This window comes from Xyrauchen texanus, chromosome 9, assembly GCF_025860055.1.
Source record: "Xyrauchen texanus isolate HMW12.3.18 chromosome 9, RBS_HiC_50CHRs, whole genome shotgun sequence".
Classification (NCBI taxonomy): domain Eukaryota; kingdom Metazoa; phylum Chordata; class Actinopteri; order Cypriniformes; family Catostomidae; genus Xyrauchen; species Xyrauchen texanus.
The window spans coordinates 1290728-1304244 of NC_068284.1; positions in this window are offsets into that span (position 1 = coordinate 1290728).

Genomic DNA, 13517 nt, shown 5'->3' on the forward strand with positions numbered 1-13517 from the left:
AGTGTCATGAAAGCAACAAAGTGGAAGAAAGTGGAATACAGAAGTGTGGAAAGACAAATGCCAGAGAAACAAATAAAAGTATATCTTAGCCTGGTCCTAGTCTTAAACCCAACATTTCTTTGGAAGTTCCATTGTAAAATGGGATGTTTCATTTCAAGCATGTACTTTGAGTATTTGCAAATAAATGACATCACACAGAAACAAAATATGTAGGCCTGGCTAGCTCAGTCGGTAGAGCATGAGACTCTTAATCTCAGGTGATGGATGTCACTATTAGCTATTGTCACAGGTATGTGCAAGATGTGTTCTCCCAGCCATTAAAACACTCTCTGTCTAGAGAGAATGGTGAATAAATAACAATCTATCTTCTTCCAAAGCAATATCACAAAAATCAAGCACAGTGCTGCTGCTTCTGTGTTTAACAATCCCCATTAACCAATAGGTCTCTTCAAGTCTCCTTTCACACCCTTTTCACATGAGGCACAACATGCTGTTGATTGCCACATCATAACCCAGAAGGTGACTATTCACCTGTCTTTTTGGTGCAATTAAGTAGTGCATTTGGCTATTAACCGATAGTCTGCTGTTTCAAGCCTACCCAGGATGACGATAGATTTTAAATGCCACAAAAGGCGTAGCCTGAGCATTGGGACAACTCCTTATTGCAGGTGGAGTAGTGAAACAAGCAAAGTGGAGTAAAATCTCAGTCCAAAGCATTTGCATTTCTTTACACATACCAATGTTCTGACATTTTGGTTGACTAATTACAGGACTGACTTGTCAAATCCTCAAATGTTTCATCACACAGTGTACAGAAGTGTGCAAAGACAAATGACTGAAAAACAAATAAAAGAAACACTCTGCACAGCCCTCTTCTTAAGCCGAACCTTTCTTTGGAAGATCCTATTGACAGACACCTGTGAATTGGGAGGATTCATTTCAGGCATGTACTTTGAAGATATACCAAAAAACGCCATATATGCCGAGAGAGAAAAGGTGGTAGAGCATGAGACTTTTAATCACAGTGTCATGGGGCTTGAGCTCCACGTTGGGTTTAACGTTTAGCTATCGCCACAGGTATGTGGTATTAGTGCAAATGTATCCTCCCTGCCATGCAAACACTCACTGACTAGAGAGAACGGAAACATTTCTGGGAACTTGTCCAGAAATTCAGAACAGGTAACAGGTCTCCAGCTATCTGCTTCCAAAGTACTATCTCTAAAAATAAGCGCAGTGCTGCTGCTAATGTGTTTAACAATCCCCACTAACCAATCTGCCTCCGTTCAAACCCATCAAGTATGACACACATGCCATTGACTGCCACAGCGTAATCTTGAAGGTGGTACCTCATGTGTCTATGTGGTGCAATCATTTAGCGTGTTCAGCTGTTGACCGAAAGGCTGGTGGTTCAAGCCCACCCAGGGACGAAGAGAGCTTTTAATTGCCACAAAAGGCATAGCCTGAGCACATGGACCTCACATTATAGCAGATGGAGCAGCGAAAGCAACAAAGTGGAAGAAAATCTCATGTTAATGCTTTTGCATTTTTTATACCAATGTTCTGACATTTTGGTTGACCAATTACAGGACTGACTTGTCAAATCCTCAAATGTTTCATCACACAGTGTACAGAAGTGTGCAAAGACAAATGACTGAAAAACAAAAAAAGAAATACTCTGCACAGCCCTCTTTTTAAACCGAACCTTTCTTTGGAAGATCCTATTGTCAGACACCTGTGAATTGGGAGGATTCATTTCAGGCATGTACTTTGAGTATTTACAAATAAATGACATCACACAGAGACAGAAAATGTAGGCCTGGCTAGCTCAGTCGGTAGAGCATGAGACTCTTAATCGTGGGTTCGAGCCCCATGTTGGGCGGCTGAATAAATAACAATCTCTCTGCTTCCAAAGCAATATCACAAAAATCAAGCACAGTGTTTAACAATCCCCACTAACCAATCTGCCTCCTTTCAAACCCATCAAGTATGACACACATGCCATTGACTGCCCCAGCGTAATCTTGAAGGTGGTACCTCATGTGTCTCTGTGCAACAGGATCGTCTGTGCAACCGCATCCAATCAGGGCACGTTATTTCCAATTTTATGAGCCAATGACGATCTCCGGCTTCATCTTTGTGAGGAGTGCTGCGACCAATCACGATTCGCGGTTTCATCATTGAACATTGCGGAGGCGGGACTCCGTATTATTCTCGTATAATTGTTTGAATATTAGCTGCGCTATTTAGATAATATAATATAATTTCCAGTTAAATATCATCATCAAACCACCCATAAATGAACCTGGGTGATGAGTGATTTACTTATTTCACTACCAGCATTTTTAACAGTAATCATATATAAAGAAATGCTTTAGCTTGCATTTAATTTAACAGAATCATTATCAAACTAAACAGATGTCAAACAATGAACTTATCACCAATATCTATGTAGAATATCAGTTGTAATTTCCAAGTTTAATTTATGTCGGAGGTGGGATTCGAACCAATGTCCTTCTTGTCTGTCATTTCAATACAAAACCACTTTTTTCAGAGATATGACTGATATATAAGTAAATTAATAAGAGATAGATGAAAAATGAATAAAAGTTGCAGGGGGAGGCTTTTGATCTTTTCTTCTCTTTCTTTCTCTCGTTTTTTCTTTCTTTTCTCTTCTCCCCCCCCCTCCTTCCTCTTCTTTTTCCCTTCTCCCCCCACCCAAACAGACTATTGTTCCCCAGCTTTGTGTCTCTGTGCAACAGGATCGTCTGTGCAACCGCATCCAATCAGGGCACGTTATTTCCAATTTTATGAGCCATTGACGATCTCCGGCTTCATCTTTGTGGGGACTGCTGAGCCAATGGCGATCTCCGGCTTCATCTTCGTGAGGACAGCTGAGCCAATAGCGATCTCCGGCTTCATCTTTGTGAGGAGTGCTGCGACCAATCACGATTCACGGTTTCATCATTGAACAGTGCGGAGGCGGGACTCGTTTTATTCTCGTACAATTGTTTGAATATTAGCCGCGCTATTTCGCTGTTCAGTGAATTTCAACAGTGAGGTAAGATATCAAACTTTTTAAATATCTACATTAACAACAATAGATTCCTATATTTCTTGTATTTGTTTATAATTTTTTATGATGCATTAAAAGGTCTTTTCGAAGTGTTATAATAGTTTGCGATCTTGATCTGCCGCACTTATCATGTTACTGTCTCTCTTATGATTAACAACAATAGATTCCTACATTTCTTTTGTTTATAATTTTTTATGATGCGTTAAAGGTCTTTTCGAAATGTTATAATAGTTTGCGATCTTGATCTGCAGCAATTATCATGTTACTGTCTCTCTTATGATTAACAACAATAGATTCCTACATTTCTTTTGTTTATAATTTTTTATGATGCGTTAAAGTTCTTTTCGAAGTGTTATATTAGTTTGCGATCTTGATCTGCAGCACTTATCATGTTACTGTCTCTCTTATGATTAACAACAATAGATTCCTACATTTCTTTTGTTTATAATTTTTTATGATGCGTTAAAGGTCTTTTCGAAGTGTTATATTAGTTTGCGATCTTGATCTGCAGCACTTATCATGTTACTGTCTCTCTTATGATTAACAACAATAGATTCCTACATTTCTTTTGTTTATAATTTTTTATGATGCGTTAAAGGTCTTTTCGAAGTGTTATATTAGTTTGCGATCTTGATCTGCAGCACTTATCATGTTACTGTCTCTCTTATGATTAACAACAATAGATTCCTACATTTCTTTTGTTTATAATTTTTATAAACATGCATGCAAAAACATGCATAAAGCCATGTAACATAACCTAGAGGTCTTTTTTTGTTACAGATAGATAAATGTCCAATGCAGGTCCGTGGCCAGGCAGCGCTTTTTGGTGCACCTCAGAAATGCATTTGTGTATTCCATCCTCCTAAGGTATACATTTCAGACATTCAGGTAATTATCTGCTTCATGTGATGTAAATTTGCTGTGGGATGCTGCAATAGTGGTTAACATTTTTATTTCTATTTATAACCCAGATAGCAAAATTGTTGTGGCCCAGATCCGGCCCACACTTGACACTTTCATCTGGCCCACATACCACGTGGAATGATGGCACTTGTGCGGTCCGCTCCTGTTTGCCAGATTTGGGCCACAATCAAGCCGTAGCAATGCCGCATGTCAGCCATGAACAAAACAAATGAAGCAGAACTGGCCCACATCTGGGCAACAGGTTATTTTAATTCTGGCCCAGATCCGGCCCTGACCTAAAACCTTGCTCTGGCCCACATACCGCATGGACTGATGGCACTTGAGCGGCCCACTCCTGTTTGCCAGATATGGGCCAGAATCGAGCCATTGCAATGCCGCATTTCAGCCATAAACAAAACAAATAAAGCAGAACTGGCCCACATCTGGGCAACAGGTTATTTTAATTCTGGCCCAGATCCAGCCTAGACCTAAAACCTTGCTCTGGCCCACATACTGCATGGACTGATGGCACTTGAGCGGCCCACTCCTGTTTGCCAGATATGGGCCAGAATCGAGCCATTGCAATGCCGCATTTCAGCCATAAACAAAACAAATGAAGCAGAACTGGCCCACATCTGGGCAACAGGTTATTTTAATTCTGGCCCAGATCCAGCCCAGACCTAAAACCTTGCTCTGGCCCACATACCGCATGGAATGATGGCACTTGGGCGGTCCGCTCCTGTTTGCCAGATTTGGGCCACAATTAAGCCATAGCAATACCACATGTCAGCCATAAACAAAACAAATGAAGCAGAACTGGCCCACAGTAATTTTTCTGTCTGGGCCAGTTCTGCTTCATTTGTTTTGTTTATGGCTGACATGCGGCATTGCTATGGCTTAATTGTGGCCCATATCTGGCAAACAGGAGCGGACCGCCCAAGTGCCATCATTCTCATCTGGCCCACATACCGCGTGGAATGATGGCACTTGGGCGATCTGTTTGCCAGATTTGGGCCACAATTAAGCCATAGCAATGCCGCATGTCAGCCGAGAACAAAACATAAGGTAGAACTGGCCCAAATCTGTGCCACAGTTCATTTCAATTCTGGCCCAGATCTGACAACTTACTCTGGCCCACATAACACATGGAATGTTGGCAATTGTGCAACCCGGTCCTGTTTTCCACATTTGGGCCTCAAGAAAGCCTTAGCAATGCCACAACAAACCAAATAAACCACACCTGGCCACAGTTGATTATACAAACCCTGGTCTTTCCCAACATTCCTCATGTGGGCCACACGCAGCATGGAATGGTGGCACTTTTGCAGTGCACACCTGTTTGCCAGATCTGGTCCACAAGCAGGCCATTTGTTTAGCCACATGTTAGCCAAGAATTAACTAAATAAACCATAACTCTGTGTGTGTGTGTGTGTGTGTGCGTTGCGCATGCTGTGCCATTAAACCTATGGAAAACTCAGAGGCTGAATATCACTGACACTAAGTGAACTGCATCAACAATATCCAACATACAGTAAAGAGAAATGGCCCCTCTTTATGCTAAGATAAGTTACAACAAATGATCAAAACACATTTCTGAAAACATTTGCATAATTTATTAATATTGCCAAAGAACAAACCACTGTTTACATTTTCAAAACTGGAAACCAATTTTAAAAAAAAAACAATAATAAACAAACACAAAATATGTGCATAGAAAGCATTGTAGAAACGAAATAAAAACAAAACATATTTCCAGTAGCTGGTCATCCAAAAAAACAAACAGACAATGCAGAAGTGAACACACTACAAAACCTTGGCAAATGGAACCATCCAAAATTAAAGAATTTGACCTTCTTGACTGGGCCCATCTGCGTCATGGCAATCTTGCAAGCCTTTATTGGATACACAAATGAAAAAAACTGTTGACTCAGTAACAGAACGCTGATTATACAATAGTGTTTAAGTACAAAACACACACACACACACAACTATTTAGAAGCCAAATTAAATAAAAAACCCTAAACAAAATATAATTTAAAAAATAAATAACACAAAACAAAAAAAGCTAGGCACTGTAGTGAGAGATGCGTTCAGGAATTACCTGCGTCTGTGCACTGTCTTTTTACTAATAGTGAAGCTGCAAGTTTTAAAAATTTTAAAAACAGCTGTCTCTGTGCTTTAATGAAAGCAGCACATTAATATTGAATGGTGAATAAATGGACTGGAACTATCAGTGCATTAAACGGTTTGGTAACACTACAAGGTCTTATTTGTTAACATTAGTTTATTTATTAACTAGTAAATTAACTACATTATTTATTAAGCTTTTTTAATGTTACAGTAGGGCAGGGACGGTATGGATTTTTTTTAACCGCAGTTGAAAAGAAAGAAATTCCCGCGGTATAGCGGTAAACATCCCACCCCCCCACATACTTTCGCACACACACCAGCGCACACACCAAAGGTCGTTTTTGCTAGACAGGCTTTGTTAAATATTGTTACCTACATCCGGAAAAAAACGAGCACACTTTGAAATAGTCAAATTTTCATCAGGCAGTAATTTGGCATGGACCAATCACCGAATAGATTTCCTTATTTAAGAATATTCTCAGATACATTCGCATTGAATGTTAAATTCCTAAGAGTTTACATTCAGTATACATTTGACAATACGATTATATGAAAAGTGAACAGCATGAGTAAGATCATAAGATGATCAGACATGATTTTGACCACTTTATTAAGTTTTGTTTTGTAGAAAGCCTTTCTTTAAATTGAATTTCGTTTGGAAAAATTGTATCTTAATTTTAATCACTGTTTCATCAACCAATTGCCTGGAATTAATAAATAAGAAGCAAATACAGCAGATATAATCAAGACATGGAAGCGCCAGTGCGATCTCTTGCATTGCTCGTGAACTGGAGCTCGTCTCATAAATGAACCGAAACTCAGCGTATAGGCTACTTGCCTCACAGACATGAGAAATAAATAGAAAGCTTGAAATGTCTACTTTTAAACAAAATTCAAAAAGAAATTATAAAATTGTACAGTATTTATTTTTGTGCCTGTGCGCCGATCGGAATTCTGGGGATACAACATAGCCAATAGGCTATGTTAGGGACTTTAGCCTTTAAATATCTTTGCTGCATTGGATCAGTCTCCTTTCTAGAACAGCAAAGAGCTTTCTAGCCTCACGGCATGTTAACTAAAGTAACTAATGCTAACTTGTAAAGTGTTACAAATGTTTTAATGCACACCTTGCAGCCAATCAAAATCAAGTATTCAGACACACCATGGTATTATACACATATAGTAAAAACACAATGTAACTGACTTACAGGTGTCTTGGACCCTCCTCCGTTTCTCTCTTTCTCTTCTCCCTCCGTCTCGGTCACTTGAAAGATGAAGCCATTTTTTAATAAATGATTCGATCTCTTGATCGGTGGCCTCAGCTGTCAGTCTGTTGTTTCTGACAGTTCCTAAAAAAAATATAACATTGTAAATGCAAGGATGGATTACACAACTTTTAAAATCTTAGAACACAGTTAGGGAACACAAGCATTAGCAAAGTGCATAGTTTGGCAGTGCCAATGTAAAGAACATTTTGGCTACGGCCAAAGACACTCTTTGCTTCCAGATGCCCAAAAGGAACAAGTTTGATGCCTGCTAGGAAGATCGGACTGCGTCAAAAAATGGAAATCACATTATGAAATAAATGTTTTTCTCCAAAACACGTTGGCCACAATTATTGGCACCCCTAGATTTTTTATGAGTAAAATATCTCTGAAGTATATTCCCATTAATATTTACCTTTTTTGGCACACCATGGTGACTACATGAAATTATATGACTTTTTGTTTCACGGGAGTTTAAATATTAGGAAACTCAAAGGCCAAATTCCCTTAATCATCCATCACAATGAGTAAAACCAAAGAATATAGTTCTGATGTGCATCAAAAGATTGTTGAGCATTACAAAACAGAAAGTGGCAAGAAAATAGCTAAAGAATTGAAAATCCCCATTTTGACCATCAGGACAATAATTAAGAAGTTCCAATCAACTAAAGATGTTACGAATCTGCCAGGAAGAGGACGTGTGTCTATATTGTCTTAATGCACGAGGAAAGTTTGAGTGGCCAAAAGACTCTCCAAGGATCACAGATGAAGAATTGCAGAGATTACTTGAGTCTTGGGGGACAGAAAGAATAAACATATATATCAATCAACCCCTACATCACCACATGTTGTTTGGGAGGGTTTCAAGAAAAATCCTCCTCGCTCCTCCAAAAACAAACTCCAGCATATTCAGTTGTCAGACATGACTTGAACTTCCAAAGAGACCAGATTCTATAATCAGATGAAACAAAAAACTGGCTTTTTGGCAGCAAACCCACCAGAAGTGTTTGGTGCAAACAGGGATTTCACGAGTTCACACTTACATAAAATTAGAGGGAGTAAGTTTAATGCGTATTTGGCGTGCTGTCCGGGGGAGGGCTCCGAGCTCCGAGTTCGGCCCGAACCCAGAGTATCAACATGAACTTGTGAATCTGAAGGATCTGGAGAGATTCCTTTATGGAGGAACGGTCTCTGATCTCTTGTCAGTTGTTCTCCAAACTCATCAGGCATTATAGAAGAAAACTCAGAGCTGTTCTCTTGGCAAAAGATAATTATGACCGTTAATATAGAAAAGCATTTATTGTAGTCAGGCCAACTGTAGTCAGGCCAATCACATCGTGTATAGAGTTGGTGGGCGGGCTTAACATAATGACTGCAGAGTTGTGACGGTTCTGCGTGAAATCCCTGCTACTTGAAAACAAAGAAGATGAGCGCTGCTGCTGGAGAACAGCGTCTTTCGAATGTGCTTTGGCCGTGACTGGAGGACTTGGAGTTAAGCTTTTCTTTGAGAAAAGAACAAAGAACGCCACTGACGTCATTCTTAAAAAAGGAAGATGTGTTCGGAGTTTTGCCGACTGGATACGGCAAAACTTTAATATATCAACTAGCTCCGCTGGTGGTAAAACGCATGGTACTCACTCAGCCACAACCGTTTGTTGCTCTGGTTGGTTGTAGCGCTATCCTATTGTGTGCAGAGGGAATTTGAAAGACAACCGTTTATCCCACCCCTCAGATTGTGGCATGCCAATGGTGAGTTCCCAGACCTAACATCTTGATGTGGGTCTGGTTTGCCAGGCTAGATTTACCCCCACTTTCAATTATTTTACTTATATGAAAGGTTAGATTTTTGTGATTTTTTTATTTTTATGAAAGATCAAAAGATTTATTTTTTACAGCCATTTTTTATCATATTTACCAGGGGTGCCGTTAAGTCTGACCACAACTGTACTTGAACATTACTAGAGAATACTTCATAAAATAAACTTAAAGTATATATTTATACTTGAAGTATACTTCATTTTTGTAAGGGATGCAACATGTAATATGGATATATCCATTGCCTGTTGCATCAGTTTCTCATTGTATGAGAGCTCCATATGTGTGGGGATGGACAGCTATGTTTGGGATTGTTTCCACAATGAAGCTTTTAGTGATAAACTGCTGGCTGTCATACCCTTGCAAGGGCAGAGTACAAGTGCTTCACTATTTACTTTTTTTTTTTAAATCAACCTTTTTTAATAATTATGTCATTTGAGCATTAATATGCATCAAGCATACAAGAAATAGAGAATGGACTTATTAGACTGAAGATGTAACAGATGTAAGTACAATGTAACACTTACCAGTAATTACATTTTTCAGCTGCAGTCTGTGGAAAGCTGTTTTGCCATTGATGCCACGCCAGTTGAGTTGTTTGCCAAGGGAGTTGGTAATACAGTGCCCCATAACCCGCCAAACGCTATCCTTAATGTCAACTCCTCCAATGACGCTCAACGCAGTAATCTAAAAAAGATATTTAAAAGTCATGGATACATGTTTTATTATTAACACTACTCACAGTTACCCAATTCAGAATAAAATAAAAAATACATTATGCCACTTCACGCTTAGTTGGCATTTAGGAAAGTCTCATTGCTGGATACTTGCTTTCTTAACCTGTTTTCTACTGTAGGACTGCCTGCCACTCTATCACTGATGCAATTCCATATTCAACTGACAAGTAGAAGTTGCAGTGTCCTTTAGGTTTAAACACAAGATGCTACAGTAAATAAATGCTGCAAGTTTAATACCTCAATGATCCCCAGTTTAAAATATAAATTTTAGTTTTCCATGGAGTGGAATATAGTGCTATTTAGTTCAATAAAGATGAAGATTAATATACTGTATGATGAAAGTGTAGTCAAATTGAATGTATACCGGTGTAGTTTATGCAATATGCTGGTAAGGCAAAGTGTTATTTACCATTTGTTTTTTGAGGTCAGGCTCTTCCCTCAGACGTTTTTCCAGAGCCAGCAGGGAGGTAGGATCTTTTAGAGGCAGTAAATCTCTCTCGATGGGATCCTGCCCACGAGCAGGTTCACCCGTTTTCTGAACAGTCATCAGAATAACTTTGAGTTGATCCATAATCATTTCTTGATTAGTAAGAAGTCTATGCAGAAGAGCTAAAAAATAAAGACAAACATGTGATTTCCGTCATTTTTACAGATAATTAATTGTATTTACCTGTGAAAACAAACCTATAAAGAGACATGAGGATTTATTTAATAAATCACTTACGAGCAAGACCCCTTAAAGTAGCTGGTCCTGACTGTATTTGACTTTCATCTTGTCGTTGTGGTTCAGAACTTGTCATAGACCGACTGGGTTCAGGGCTTATTTCAGACCGTCTGGGCTCAGGACCTTTCATCTGCTTGTTGGGTTCAGGCTTTTGAACCCGTCTCTTTATTGCAGACTCTATATCAAAGTTTGGTCCTTTTATCTTTGGGGCTGGAGGCAATGTCCTTGTTTGTTTGACCGTATCTTCATCATCACTCTCAAAGCGAATGTTTGGTCTTGGCAGGGGGCACAGAAAATAAAATCAAAATTGATTTTAATCAATTTCACAAATCAGTCTCAGTCTAGTCTGGTAGTGTCTCAATTTCTGCTGTTCCTGTTCCTCCCTGCCTGCCCTGTTTCTCCCTTCTGTCACAGGCACTCCCAGGTCTCTTATTTCCTGCACCACTATCTCCTACTTGCCCAACCGTTTCCCTTAAGCATCATCAATGCTTTGTTTTCCTGCCCTTATCTGCCCAGCTGTACCCTTTTCTTAAATTTAAGCTTGTATTTAAAGGAGAACTCCGGTCAATTTTAACATTGAGCTCATTTCTTTTGTAAATTTGGAGTGCTGTCAGTACAGAGAACAACGACAAAAATCGGTGTTGCCTACACCGTGTTATCCTCTTTTTAAAATCGCACCCTGTTGACTTAAATGGGGCAAGTTTTAAACCTGCTTTTAGCCTCTATACATCCTCTTAACATTTTTAAGACAACATCAGGTTTAAAACTTGCCTCATTAAGTCAACAGGGTGCAAATTTTAAAAAGAGGATAACACGGTGTAGGCAACACCGATTTTTGTCGTTGTTCTCTGTACTGACAGCACTCCAAATTTACAAATAAATGAGCTCAATGTTAAAATTGACCGGAGTTCTCCTTTAAGGCCAATCTCCAGGGTTTCCCTAAGCATATTACATATCACAATCATATTACCCCCAAACAGTCTAAGCATTTGTTAATGTTAATGCACTAACATCTAAGATCAGATTCACTCTCTTTTAGTAGTATCACAATGTCATCATGGTCAGAGTTTGAGGCAGAAGATGGAATAATATTAGAGCTAAACGATTTTGGAAAATAATCTAACTGTGTTTTGCTGTTTTTTATACTAATATTGCGATTTAATATGCTATTTTTTTAAGCTCTTTATATTCTGTATTATTCAACAAAATGATTATTATTCATTGTTAATGAAAAATCATGATCGGTGAATCACTAGTTTTTGTATATAAATATTTGTTCCAATACTTGAAAAAATATGATTTCTCTTTTAAGATATATTAGTCTCATTTCCTGAGAACTAATAGATCATATTTGACAACATGAACAAATTCATAAATCTTGACATTAGATTTTTCCATAATTTTTTACGCCTACAGCAATGGTAGTAGAATGGCACTTAATACTTACAGCCTTTTTCGCTTTTTCTTCGGATTGTCATCCACATCTTCTTCCTCTGCTGTTTGAAGGTCAGTTTGGGTTTCCGCTTGAGGAAGTTTTAGACGAGCAGCTTTGTAGGTTGCTGTAAAGAAATATCATTAGATTTGTTTTTCAAATTAGTGAAGCCTATTGTTAATTAATAATATGTGATGTGCATACCAGCTGTATATAAAATTCGAACACGATATGCGTCCCACATGTGTCCAGGTTGCTCCTGACTTCGTATGGCCTTTACTAAATCATCAGGTCTGTAGTGAGCTGGCCATTGACATATTTCTTCTTCAACCCAAAGTGCTGGTACCACTTCAACTTCTTGGGTTTCCAGAAATTCTACAATGTAAAACAGTGGTTTTCAAACCCGAGGGTCGCGAGAATTAAAAAATGGGTCGCCAGTGGTTTAAAATTAAAAAAAATAATAATTATTATTTCGTTTTTTAATAATATTAATATTAATAATAATAAATAAATAAATAAATAATCCACACGTCACTTGACCGGCTGACCGACCTACTCGTAACCCTAGGCAACATAAAACAAAACAAAAAACCTTGTGCGCAGTGTTGTTGATATGCAGCCATTTTATTTTATTTTCCCATGAGATGATGAAAATATTCGGTACCGTGAAATTAGTAGCCCGTAATGAATTCATTTTATGCTGAACATGAGCAAACCAAAGTCAAAAACCATTTATGATTTTTTCACAAGAAAAAGAGGGTCAGAGACCGAGACCCCTTTAAATGAAGCAGCAGAAAACGCGGTCAACCATCAAACCCTGCCGCGAACAGCGGAGATCAGCAGGGAAGATAATGAAGGCGATGCATGTCAACAGAGTAGCAGTACTTTCCCAGCAAAGAAAAAGCAGAAACCCGGAGTAAGGCCATATAAAGATGATTTTTTTGAAGTTTGGGTTTGTCAACTGTTCGGACGCAGTCCATGCAGCAATACCAATGTGCGTAATATGCGGTGAAAAGTTGGCAAAATATGATAATAAAATAGTCAACTAATATAAAAATCACACTGCTCTGTTAAAATAGTCAGTAGTAGGCCTACAATTCGTAGCCTACTATTTAGCGTAAGCACGTACCGCTCCACGTGATGTTTCCAAGCACATTTTTGCGCATGTGAAAAGGATGATTTTTTTCCTGTTGATATTGCAACTAATGAGAGAGTTACGTGAGCATAATGCCCCTTACTTTTACTTTCGCTTTATTTAGTTTTGGCTTGTTTAAAGTTATTATTATTTTTTAATTCTTGTTCTGTTCTGTATATAATGAATATTACATTTAAAGAGTTTGTTGTGGAATATGTTTTGTGTATTTTTTAAGCATGCAGCAAACGATAGGCTATTAATTGGTTAACATTCCTGTATGTAGGCCTATAGCTTGATCAAATT